This window comes from Magnolia sinica, chromosome 2, assembly GCF_029962835.1.
Source record: "Magnolia sinica isolate HGM2019 chromosome 2, MsV1, whole genome shotgun sequence".
In the NCBI taxonomy this organism is placed as follows: Eukaryota; Viridiplantae; Streptophyta; class Magnoliopsida; order Magnoliales; family Magnoliaceae; genus Magnolia; species Magnolia sinica.
This window is the reverse complement of record NC_080574.1, coordinates 8,813,771-8,826,557: the sequence shown is the minus strand read 5'-3', so window position 1 is coordinate 8,826,557 and position 12,787 is coordinate 8,813,771.

Below are 12,787 nucleotides of genomic sequence, written 5' to 3'. Positions count from 1 at the left end.
GTCCTTGTAATCGGTAAAAAATTTTTTTACTGTTATACGTGTCAAACGTTGAGTGGCATTTAAGGAGAGTTTGATGGTTGTATCAGACAATTAAAAAAAAGATAACACGTGACACATAGAAACTGAGACGAAACAACGCAGCATCCAGTCAAAAAATTGTACACGTGGCATTAAGAAACTCTAGCTAAACCGTCCTAACTTGTGGGCCCCAGAGCCCAAATTTAAGTTGATCATATATCAATGTTAATATACTATATAGCCAATTGATTAACATTCAACGCACGGTTGCTATGAACAATATTAGGCCCATTCAGTGAACTACCTACAGTGGCTCCTTTGGACAATTTAATTACTATGATATAAGTAATGTAAACGAAATGTGTTGTAATTAGAAATTAATGATCTATAGCAATATTTTAATATTTAATTTATTGGAATTAAACTTTAATAATGGCATTTTTTCATTACTGTAAAATCAAATTATCTCCAAATTATATTTATATTATCATTTAGATTTAAGATTTCTATAATAATATTAAGAAAAAATAAATTCATGTGCATTTAACCAATAATTCTTGTATTTGATTTGATAATGGTAAAATCATAAAAATGACGCATTTCCTTTTAATTAGTAAAATAAATAAGCCTTCAGTGTGCACTACATGCAGAAGTTATGAGTGGATGCTACTTGGCCATCAGACTCCACCAATGTGTTAAATAACTCTTATCACTTTGTATTAGATAAGGTTTACTCAAAAATATTCCTCCACATTGCATTATGATAAAATTATTTAAACTGGTTATACGACAAATCCCACTTTACATGATGGAAAGATAATAAATTAAAACTCTGATTGGATTAATTCATCAACAACTTATCTATCTTGATTTGAACATGAATGGTCACTTTAACTTTGGTACAAACCAATGGTTGAATATTCCATTTTAAGAGTTTTTTAGGCATCCATAGCATAATAGCATTGTTGGTTTGCTCAGTACAAAGTCTTCTGCTTGAAAGTCAGCCCAATGTTAGAATAGGCCACATATTAAAAGGTTTGAAATTTTCTTATTGAGAAGATTCCATGCTTTAGTACATCCCATGTGAGACACTTCAAGCGAATGGAATATTTTACCAAAACATGACCTCCACCTATCATAGAACCATCCCATACTGTGCAAATATGTGACCGCCCATGAGATAATTCCTCATTGCACATGGGGTATAATTACTTCTTACCCTTGTTTGGTTGAAGGAGGGATTGTTGTCTCCAAGACAACCTAAATCCTATGTGAATTTTATTTGTTTATGCATGGACAATAATTGTGGAGCACACACTGATGAATGTTGATGTAAAAATCTTGTTCACCCTTACCGAGCTCCAAGCACTCGCGCCAAGCCCTGTAAGCCTGCACAAGACGAGGACAAAAGGTGTGAGACCCGTATCCTATCCCGTACTGTTCCATATGCTTCCACGGTCTTCCCGGTCGAATTCCGACGACCCACAATCTGTTATCCGCGTTTGCACACGATCCTGAGTTGTGTCCCATATATCAGAGTCGGCTCAACCTTAAACTTGTATCCCTGCGACTGTGCTGTCACCGCGGTTCTGATGCCGCGTCTCGCGCGCTGAGGCGATACCAGGGCCAGGAGATGTGGGCCCGCATTCAGTTCAAGGAAAACGCTGCACGTTGTAAATCCCGAGAGAATCCATCACATCAATCTCATCAATCATTCAATTGAGTACACATCACTCACGCCCATCCCTAAGTACAACTACCCATCCCCAAAGTCAACTCTCTCTCTCTCTCTCTCTCTCTCTCTCCACCCATCACTCCCCATCACTCCCCATCACTCACCCATCACTTCTCTTACATCACACTCTCTCTCATCTCTCCCATTCTCCCCAAGCAACTCCAACGTCTAACATTTCCATGAGAGAGAGGAGAGCTAGTGTGGCCCACCTTCCCACCTCCCATCTCCACCATCCAAGCTTCATCTCGGCCATTGAAATGTATTCCATGGAGCTCTAAGATGCATCGGTGGGAGAAGAAGTCAAAGAAGACGATCGGTGGGTGCTTCTATTGGCTTATATTTCATTCTTTTGATGATGGGCCAAGTGGTGCCTACTGATTGATGGTATGGATCTCACTTTAGACTCTAGATGTGGCCGATGACCCACTATAATTCTCATGATCACTCCATGATGGGGCCAATCTCCATGGACCCCATCATGATGTTTACTTTCTAGATTTAAAGAGGTCATCTAGACCTTTCATTTTGGTGGAGAGGTAATCTCCACCGTTGATCTTTGATCGGTAGGCCCACATGTAATGGGATCCACTTGATTTATATTGTGATATATGGACGAGAGGGGGCCCATAGTAGCGGGGTCCCTCCATCACACGCTTGCCTCTCTCTCTCTCTCTCTCTCTCTCTCTCTCTCTCTCTCTCTCTCTCCCCCTCTCTTTTTCATTTTTCTTATGTGATGATGTGGCTGTGTGGCCCACCTGGATGTACCCCACTTGATGTATGTCTTACCCACACCATCTGTGCATTTGGTGGCCCACTTGAGCAAGGCCCACCTTATATATGTGTTGTGCCCCAAATCGTCCAGCGTCTAGTGTACACCCATGTGATGTATTTATGGCCCATTGATGCGGCCCACTTAATGTATATTTGAGGCCCATATGTGGTGTAGATCAGGCCCAAGTGGTGAGGCTTGATGTGATGTATGAGTCCCATTGGTGTAGCCCGTTGATGTGGCCCACTTGGCGTATATGAGGCTCATATGATGAGGCCCAACTTAAAGTACACGAGGCCCCTTATGATGTGTATTAGGCCCTTATCGTGTGGTCATTGTGACGTGTATTAGGCCCATGACACGTGACCCATTTGATGTATTTGAGACCCAGATACGTGGCCCATTTAATGCATATAAGACGCATGTGTAGGGCCCACTTCTTGTATTTGAGGCCCATGGGTTGTGGCTCATGCAATGTATTTGAGGCCCATGTCAGGGCTCACCTGTTGTGTATATAGCCCTTGTATGAGGCCTATTGCGATGTATATTAGGCCCATGTATGAGGCCATGGGCCCACTTTATGTTTGGCTCGATATGGGCCACTCCTTGGGAGTAATGTTGGTTAAATATCCACATTGATGGGTAATGATGGTTGAATGTCCACATTGTGACCTTCCCTTAGGCCTTGTTAAGCCCATTCTCATCAAAGTCGATTTCGATTGTCGATACCGATTATGAGTTTGTGACAGCATAACATCATGTATATGCCCATACGCATCATCTGCATGTTTATTATGAGATGTGGTTGACCATTGCATATGTCATTGGACAGATTTTTATGAGACTCCCTGATAGGCGAAGATTGTCTCATATAAGCACACGGTATGCGCAGGATTGATGCATGACATGGTTGTATGACTCATGCATCTTGCATTGTGTGTTGTGATTACTATATGCACTAGCGACATCAGGGTCGTAGCCTCCATCGGCATGTCGTGGATATTTAGATGTGGCACCGAAAATATTTGGTTAGAGCATATGGGCACTTTGGATGTCCGTGGGTGAAAGTCTATAAACCTCCGTGGCTAGGAGATATATGAGCGCCCGAGTGCCGAATACCAGGAGGCCGCGTCTCCGACTGTGTCATGGTCGGTTGGGAGGGGGTGTGGTCTTACCCGCCCAAGAATAGGGAGCATAGCTAGGCTAAGTTTAACCAGCTCGTGAATGGGTCCGCTATCGACGTGCCAGATAGATATTGGTTGACTACTGGTCAGACGGATAGTGAAGTCTCTTCCACTTGCATGGTCGCTTGTTAGTGGACGGCGATTTGCATGTAGAGTGTACTAGACTCCGGTGATGATCTCAGAGATGTGCAGTACAGATTTGTGGAGCAGGCGTTGCATACTCATTCATTCATTCACTATCCACCTGGGCTGGTGGTGTGTAACTATTTGTTACGTGTGCCTTCACAATGGCTAGAATTTCGGTTGGAGCACGCGACTAACCTGAGATAAGGAGTTTACCATATTAAGTCTGATTATCCAAATTAGGTATAAGACTAGTTTGGATAGAAGTCCCTTTTGGTGGACCCCATAGCCTGCGATACTACGTACTATCATCCTGACTTCACACTCCAGCCTGGTCATCCCATTCGCACCACATATTGCATTACATCAGCGGCATATGACATTTTGGGTTACTGTGTTTTTGCATTTATATGGTCCAGATACGGCTGACGGTATTCATGAACTCATCAAGAATTATATATTGCATTGCATCCTCGACATCTGATAGTTGGCTCTTTATCCTTGTTTATATAGTTGATCTGTATTGCATACTCTAAAATTGTATGATTTATGGATTTGTCATTATTTTCGCTTACTCTGATATCGTATGATTCATGATCTTGCCAGTATTGCTGATATTATATGATTATGGCACTGTATTGAATACTTGACACTTGTACATGCACGTACACCACCCTCTAAGCTTTCTATAAGCTTATGCACGATAAATGCGTGCAGGTGATGTTAGGTTGCAGCAGCATTGAGCTTGGAGCATACAACAGACTTCTAGAGCTTGATTATATATATATATATATATATATTTTCCTTTCGCCACTGTACTCAAATATTTATATTAGTGGATATGTGATGATGGTGTTGCCTTTGTGATTTGGGTAAACTTGTGGTTGTACTTCTTACGAGATAAGTGTACATTGAAAAATCCTCCTTGCAGGATCCCAGGATCGAAATCTGGCGTATATGCACTGGGAGCCGAGAATAGGGTACTACGGAGGTTGTCGGCACCGGATTTGAAGATCAAAAATTTTGTGAGCCCGGTTTTCGAGTTTAGGGCGTGACAAAAGTTTGTATCAGAGCATAACTTGGGAATACCTGAGGATAACATCATATATCTGCTAATAACTACCATACACTCTACGATTGTCGAGAACTTAAAATGGTTAGATCTCGAGTTCGAATAATTTAGAGATCTTCTGTTATAGACTCTTAACGTGCGTGTATTCGAGAGATTCTTAAGGTTGATTGGCGTCCTTATCCTTTCCTATAGGACATGCTACCTAGGAGAGCGACCCGAGCGACTCTTGCTCCACTCCCAGAGATCCCTGTTCCCCAGCCTTAGGATGTTGTTCCTCCACCTGAGACCGGTGTGGATCCGACCGTATCTGTGAGTGCCTCCCAGTTACAACAGATGTTGTACGTTGTGCCGGCTGCGCTTCAGGGATAGGGCAGGCACCCTATTATTTCGCCAACCCAGGCAGAGCAGGAGCGCGCGAGCGCCCTTCTTCGAGAGTTCAGATAGCTCGATCTTTCACGTTTTCAGGGCGAGCCAGATTCGACAGCAGCCGAGAGATGACGCTCCGATGTGGAGAAGATTTTTAACATAATGGCATGTACGACCCAGTATCGAGTCTGGTTGGCAGTATTTCTTCTCCAGGGTGAGGTCGAGCACTAGTGGACTTCCGTTACTCGTGTTGTAGGGCCTGATTTTATCTTGATATGGGAGGATTTTATTGATCAATTCGAGCAGCAGTATTTTCCCAACCACATTCGTCGTCAGAGAGCGTTAGAGTTTGAGACTCTAGTGTAGGGGGACATATCTGTGGCGCAGTATGCGGCTCGTTTCGTGGCACTATCAAGGTTCGTGCTGTATTTGGTTGACGATGAGGAACGAAAGGCCCACCGTTTTGAGAACGGCTTACGTTTTAGCCTTAGGAGCCGTGTTGTCGGACACATGCTCCAGACCTTTGAGTAGGTAGTTCAGAGGGCACAGATTTACGAGGAAGAATGGAACAATTCATAGAGGGTTCGTGACCACAGAGGAGACCGGAAGAAGAAGAGCCCCTCTGATATTTTCTAGCAGCAGCAACGTCGACGGCCGCAGAAATATAGGAACCGTCCATCCTTTCGAGCGCTAGCAGCACCTTCAGCACCACCAAAAAGACCATTTACGGGCATTTACTTTAGATATGTTGAGACGGAGCGTCGTAAGCATGAGTGCCCCCATTTTCAGCAGTAACGACCTCTTTGGGAGGAACATACATTTCCCCAGTAAACATAGGATAGGTTTTATGCAGCTCTGTAGGACCCTCAGTCATCAGGAGTCGCCGAGGATTCGCATAACCAGGCATTAGGACCATCTGTTAGATTAGTCATTAGTGAGATGGTGAGGTTACAAGGTATCTTAGTTTTGATCGTCTCTGATCCATGATCTGAGGTTTTGTAGGGGTCACCACAGTGTTGGTGAGGCATCTTGCGAGCGCAAGGTTGAGATTAGGGAGCACTATCCTCATCCTTATGTAAACTGATTATACCTTGACTTATATATGATGTTTCCTCTTCTCTTATCTGTACTGTAAAATTTGAGGATGAAATTTTTATTAGGAGAGGAGAGTTGTGAGATCTGTATCCTACCCCGTACCGTTCCGTATGTTTTCATGGTCCTCCCGGTCGAATTTCGGTGACCCGCGATCTGTTATTGGCATTAGGGCGCGATCCTGAGTCATGTCCTGTATATTAGAGTCGACTCGACCCAAGACTTGTATCCCTGCGACCGCGCTGTCGCTGCGGTTTTGATACCGCATCTCGCGTGCTGAGGCGATACCCAGGCCAGGAGATGTGGGCCCGTGTTCAGTTTGAGGAAAACGTCGAGTATTGTAATCCCGAAAGAATCCATCACATTAATCCCATTAATCATTCAATCAAGTACACATCACTACCATCACTCACACCCATCCCTAGGTACAACTACCCATCCCCAAAGTCAATTCTCTCTCTCTCCACCCATCACTCCCCATCACTCACCCATTACTTCTCTTACATCAAACTCTCTCTCATCTCTCTTATCTCTCTCATCTCTCCCATTCTCCCCAAGCAACTCCAACGTCCAACATTTTCATGAGAGAGAGGAGAGCTAGTGTGGCCCACCTTCCCACCTCCATCTCCACCATCCAAGCTTCATCTCGGCCTTTGAAACGCATTCCATGGAGCTCTAGGATGCATCGGTGGGAGAAGAAGTCCAAGAAGAAGAGAAGAAGTCTAAGAAGAATATCGGTGGGATGCTTCTATAGGCTTAAATTTCATTCTTTTGATGATGGGCCAAGTGGGGCCTACTGATTGATGGTATGGATCTCACTTTGGACCCTAGATGTGGCCGACGGCCCACTATGATTCTCATGATCATTCCATGATGGAGCCAATCTCCATGAACCTCATCATGATGTTTACTTTCTAGATTTAAAGAGGTCATCTAGACCTTTCATTTTGGTGGAGAGGTAATCTCTACCATTGATCTTTGATCGGTGAGCCTACATGTAATGGGATCCACTTGATTTATATTGTGATGTATGGAAGGGAGGGGGCCCATAGTGGCAGGGTCCCTCCATCACATGCTTGCCTCTCTCTCTCTCTCTCTCCCCCTCTCTTTTTCATTTTTCTTATGTGATGATGTGACCGTGTGACCCACCTAGATGTATCCCACTTGATGTATATCTTACCCACACCATCCGTGCAGTTGGTGGCAGACCTGAGCAAGGCCCACCTTATATATGTGTTGTGCCCCAAACCATCCAGCGTCCAGGGACGCTGGACGTGAATTGGAAACAAAAATATTAGCTTGATTCAAAAAGCTTTGGAGAGGTCTGTTCATGTAGGCCCTACCTTGATGTATGGCTTTGATCCACGCCGTCCATCATGTTTCCTATCTCATTTTAGGCGTTAAGTCGAAAAATGAGGCCAATCCGATTGTCGGATGGGCCATACCATAGGAAATAGTGGTGTTACTGTTAAAATTCACCTTGATGCTTCTTCACACCAAAACACATCGCATATTAGGCTCATTTGGTCGATCATGAGCCGTAGAATCTAATGAGTGGAGTGGATCCACCTGATGCGGGTCCCACCTAGGGAAAACTGCAGAAAAACATGATTTTTTTTTTAAAAAACCAAGCAGCAGACGCTGCTGTTGCCATCCAGAGGACGGCACAGCAGCATCCTCTGCACTGTCGATGGTGGCCAGGGACCATGGGTTCTAGCCGTGGGCCCCACTGTGATGTGTTTGGAACATCAACATCGTACATTGATGGGCCCCTCTTCTAGCAGTGGGCCACCTCAATAATCAGCCATATGTGGGACTCAGGTGGCCCATGTTATAGGGAAACAGTGGAGGATTGAACGTCTGCCATTGAAACCCTTCTTGGGTCAGAGAAGTTTTGGATCATTATGAAATTTATTTTCCTCTTTAGCCAGGTCCGTGTGGCCTCACCAATAGATTGGGTGGAAAATAAACGTTATGGTGGGCCCTACGTGGGACCCACTAAAGTATGTATTGTAATTCACACCTTCCATCAGTGTGGACCCCATCATGAGGTATGTACTTTATCATGAGGTATGTACTTTATCTATGCCGCCCATCCCTATGGGACCCACTATGATGCATGTGTTGCATCCAAACTGTCCAACCATTTTGAAAGATAATTTTAAGGCTTGTGATGGAATAAAAATGAGACAGACCTAGGACCAGGTGGACCACATTATAAAAAACAGTGGGATTGAACGTCCACCATTAAACCCTTGGGCTACAGGGTTTGGACCAATAGGATATTTGTTTTTCCTCTAAATCTAAGTCTTTGTGACCTTATTAATAGGCTGGATGGGAGATAAACCCTATGGTGGGGCCCATTGGAATTTAACCATGGAAATCACTATCTTCACTGTTAGATATGGTATGGTCCAGTTGATCTTTTGATATGATTCATTTTTTTATAGTACCCTATATTGATCTCTAAAAATAGATGAATTGTGTTTAGCCCATTTGAATTGGCCCATTGATTCGGCCCATTTTGTAAGGCCCGATGTGATGTACTTGTGGCCCATTTGATAAGGCCCGTTGGGATATATGAGGCCCATTGTTGAGGCCCACCTTGATGTGTACAAGGCCCGTTGTTAAAACCCACCTTGATGTGTTGTATATTCTCATCATCCATGTGTATGGGACGGTGGGTCCTGATTAATGTGGGGCCACCTTAATGTATGTGTTGGTGGTCCATGTGTACGTGGACCCCACCTTTGATGTATGTATTATATTCCACGTCATCCACCTGTTTTATGTCCACACCGTCCATCAGCAAAGGTCGGTGGGACTCCACCTGACGTATGCATTCTATTCATACCATCCATCTGTTTGATACAGTGGGCCCACCCCACACGTGTGACACGTGTGGGCAGGTGGGACCCACCTTGATTATGTAATATGTTCCACATTGTCCGTCTGCCGTGGAGCACACCTTGACGTTATGTATTTTCAACCACACTATCTATTCCATTTACTGGATAGGTGTGGCCCACCATGATGTATGTGCAATATTCTCACCACCCATTTGACGGTGGGACCCACTTTGAGGTACTTCACAGCCACGCCGTCCATCCATTTTGGCTGCCACATGAGGCCCAGATGATGTGTATGGAGCCCATTTAGAATGTGCAGGGCCCACCCCAATATGATAAGGCCCTTATGTAAGGCCCATCTTGATGTATTTATAGCCTTTGAATCAGGCCCATGTGATGTATTTATGGCCCATTGATGCAGCCCACTTAATGTATATTTGAGGCCCATATGTGAGGCCCATATGTGGTGTATATTAGGCCCAAGTAGTGAGGGATGTGATGTATGAGGCCCATTGGTGCAGCTCGTTGATGCGACCCACTTGGCGTATATGAGGCCCATATGATGAGGCCTAACTTGAAGTACATGAGGCCCCTTATGATGTGTATTAGGCCCTTATCGTGCGGCCATTGTGACGTGTATTAGGCCCATGACACGTAACCCATTTGATGTATTCGAGACCCAGATATGTGGCCCATTTGATGCTTACAAGACCCATGTGTAGGGCCCACTTGTTGTATTTGAGGCCCATAGGTTGTGGCTCGTGCAATATATTTGAGGCCCATGCATGTGCAGGGCCCACCTGTTGTGTGTGTAGCCCTTGTATGAGGTCCATTACGATGTATATTAGGCCCTTGTATGAGGCCATGGGCCTACTTTATGTTTGGCTCGATGTGGGTCACTCCTTGGGAGTAATGTTGGTTAAATGTCCACATTAATGGGTAATAATGGTTGAACGTCCACATTGTGACCTTCTCTTAGGCCTTGTTAGGCCCATTCTCATCAATGCCGATTTCGATTGTCGATACCGATTATGAGTATGTGACAGTATAGCATCATGTAGATGCCCATACGCATCATCTGCATGTTTATTATGAGATGTAGTTGACCGTTACGAATGTCCTTAGACAGGTTGTTTTGAGACTCCCTGATAGGCGGAGATTGTCTCACATGAGCGCATGGTATGCGCAGGATTGATGTATGACAGGATTGTATGACTCATGCATCTTGTATTGTGTGTTGTGATTACTGTATGCCTTAGCGACATCAGGGTCGTAGCCTTCACCGGCATATCGTGGATAGCTAAATAGGGCACCAAAAATATTTGGTTCGAGCATTTGGGCATTTTAGATGTCCGTGGGTGAAAGTTTCTAAACCTCCGTGGCCAGGAGACACCCTAGGGTTGAGACCGAATGAATACATGAGTGCCCGAGTGCCGAATACCAGGAGGCCGTGTCTCCCACTGTGTCGTGGTTGGTTGGGAGGGAGTATGGCCTTACCCGCCCGAGAGTTAGGGACATAACTAGGCTGAGTTTGACCAGCTCGTGATTGAGTCCGCTATCGACATGCCGGGTAGATATAGGTGACTATTGGTCAGGCAGATAGTGAGGTCTCTTCCACTTGCATGGTCGCGCGTCAGTGGACGGCGATTTGCATGTAGAGTGTATTAGACCCCGGTGATGATCTCAGAGATGTACAGTACGGATTTGTGGAGCAGGCGTTGCATACTCATTCATTCATTCATTCAATATCCACTCGGGCTGGTGGTGCGCAACTATTTGTTATGTGTGCCTTCTCAATGGCCACGATTTCGGTTGGGACACGCGACTAACCTAAGATCAGGAGTTTACCATATTGAGTCTGACTATCCAAATTAGGTATGGGAGTGGTTTGGATAGAAGTCCCTTCTGGTGGACCCCGTAGCCTGTAATACTACGTACTATCATCCCGATTTCACACTCCAGCATGGTCATCCCATTCGCACAGTATATTGTATTGCATCTGCGACATATGACATTTTGGGTTACTGTGTTTTTGCATTTATATGGTCTAGATACAGCTGATGGTATTTGTGAACTCATCAGAAATTATATATTGCATTGCATCCTCGGTATCTGATAGTTGGCTCTTTACGGCTCCTTGTTTGTATAGTTGATCTGTATTGCGAACTCTGAAATTATATGACTTATGGATTTGTCATTATTTTTGCTTACTCTGATATCATATGATTCATGATCTTGCTAGTATTGCTGATATTATATGATTATGGCACTGTATTGAATACTTGGCTCTTGTACACACACGTACACCACCCTTTAAGCTTTCTATAAGCTTATGCATGATAGATGCGTGTAGGTGATGTTAGGTTACAGCAGCATTGAGCTTGGAGCATGCAGCAGACTTCTGGAGCTTGATTTTTGATATATGTATTTCCCTTTCAGCACTGTACTCAAATATTTATATTAGTGGATATGTGATGATGATGATGCCTTTGTGATTTGGGTAAACTTGTTGTTATGCTTTTTACGAGATAAATGTACGTTGAAAAATCTTCCTTGCAGGATCCCAGGATCTGAATCTGGCATATATGCGCTGGGAGCCGAGAATGGGATACTCCGGAGGCTGTCGGCAGCGGATTAGACGATCGAAAATTTTGTGAGCCCGGTTTTTGAGTTTGGGGTGTGACAAAAGGAGACCCTGACTAGAGCAGGGGACCCTCTGATGCCAAAGTCAGGCTAGGAATCTGGGTCTATGCAGTGTAAGTAGGTTTTGGGTGAGAGATTTTGCGTACCTGTTGAAATGGACTCGGCTCTTATTTATACCTGTTGATGGGGATAACCATGCCCGTCATTCTTGGCACGATCCCAGTCATTAAGCGGGATATACGCAGCCGGTAATGTACTGGAGTTGACTCCTTAATGCGATTGCTGACCAAGCTCACATCCAAGCTGATCTCGGAATCCAGGTCTCATTAAGCAGTCCGAGCCCACGAGTGAGCTGATCCCCTGATGCGCTTGGTAAGAAGAGTCGGGTCAAATGTGGTCAGGTCGGACGTGTGATGGGTTCTTCTGGGTTCTAAGCTGATGTGAAAGCCCTACAAAAGAACTTAGAAGCCAAGCCTTGGTTATTGCTGAGCCATGACTAGACGAGCTATTCTGCTGAACTGGGTCTTCGCTTGTCGACCTCGGTTGGTCGACCTACTATGGTGATTTCACTTGGTTGGCCGAGCCAAGTCCGTCTCTTCCGAGGCTAGCCCATTTTTCCTCTTCTGAGGCTAGCCCATTTTTCCTCATAACAATGAATATGTCATATCCATGTCGTCTATCCATTCTATGATGTCATTTTAGAGCACTCGTTGGAAAATGAAGCAAATAAAAAGCTTAAGTAAACTACACATGAAATAGTGGTTCTAAATGACTTTTACTGTTGAAAATTAAAACCTTTTTAGGGTTTACAGCTATGTTTATTTGTCATCTAACTTTTCATAAAGTATGACTAGACATGGATAAATGGAAAATATAAAAATCAACTTGATCCAAAAGTTTCATGCACCCAAGAAGTTATTAATAGTAGTTGTTCAA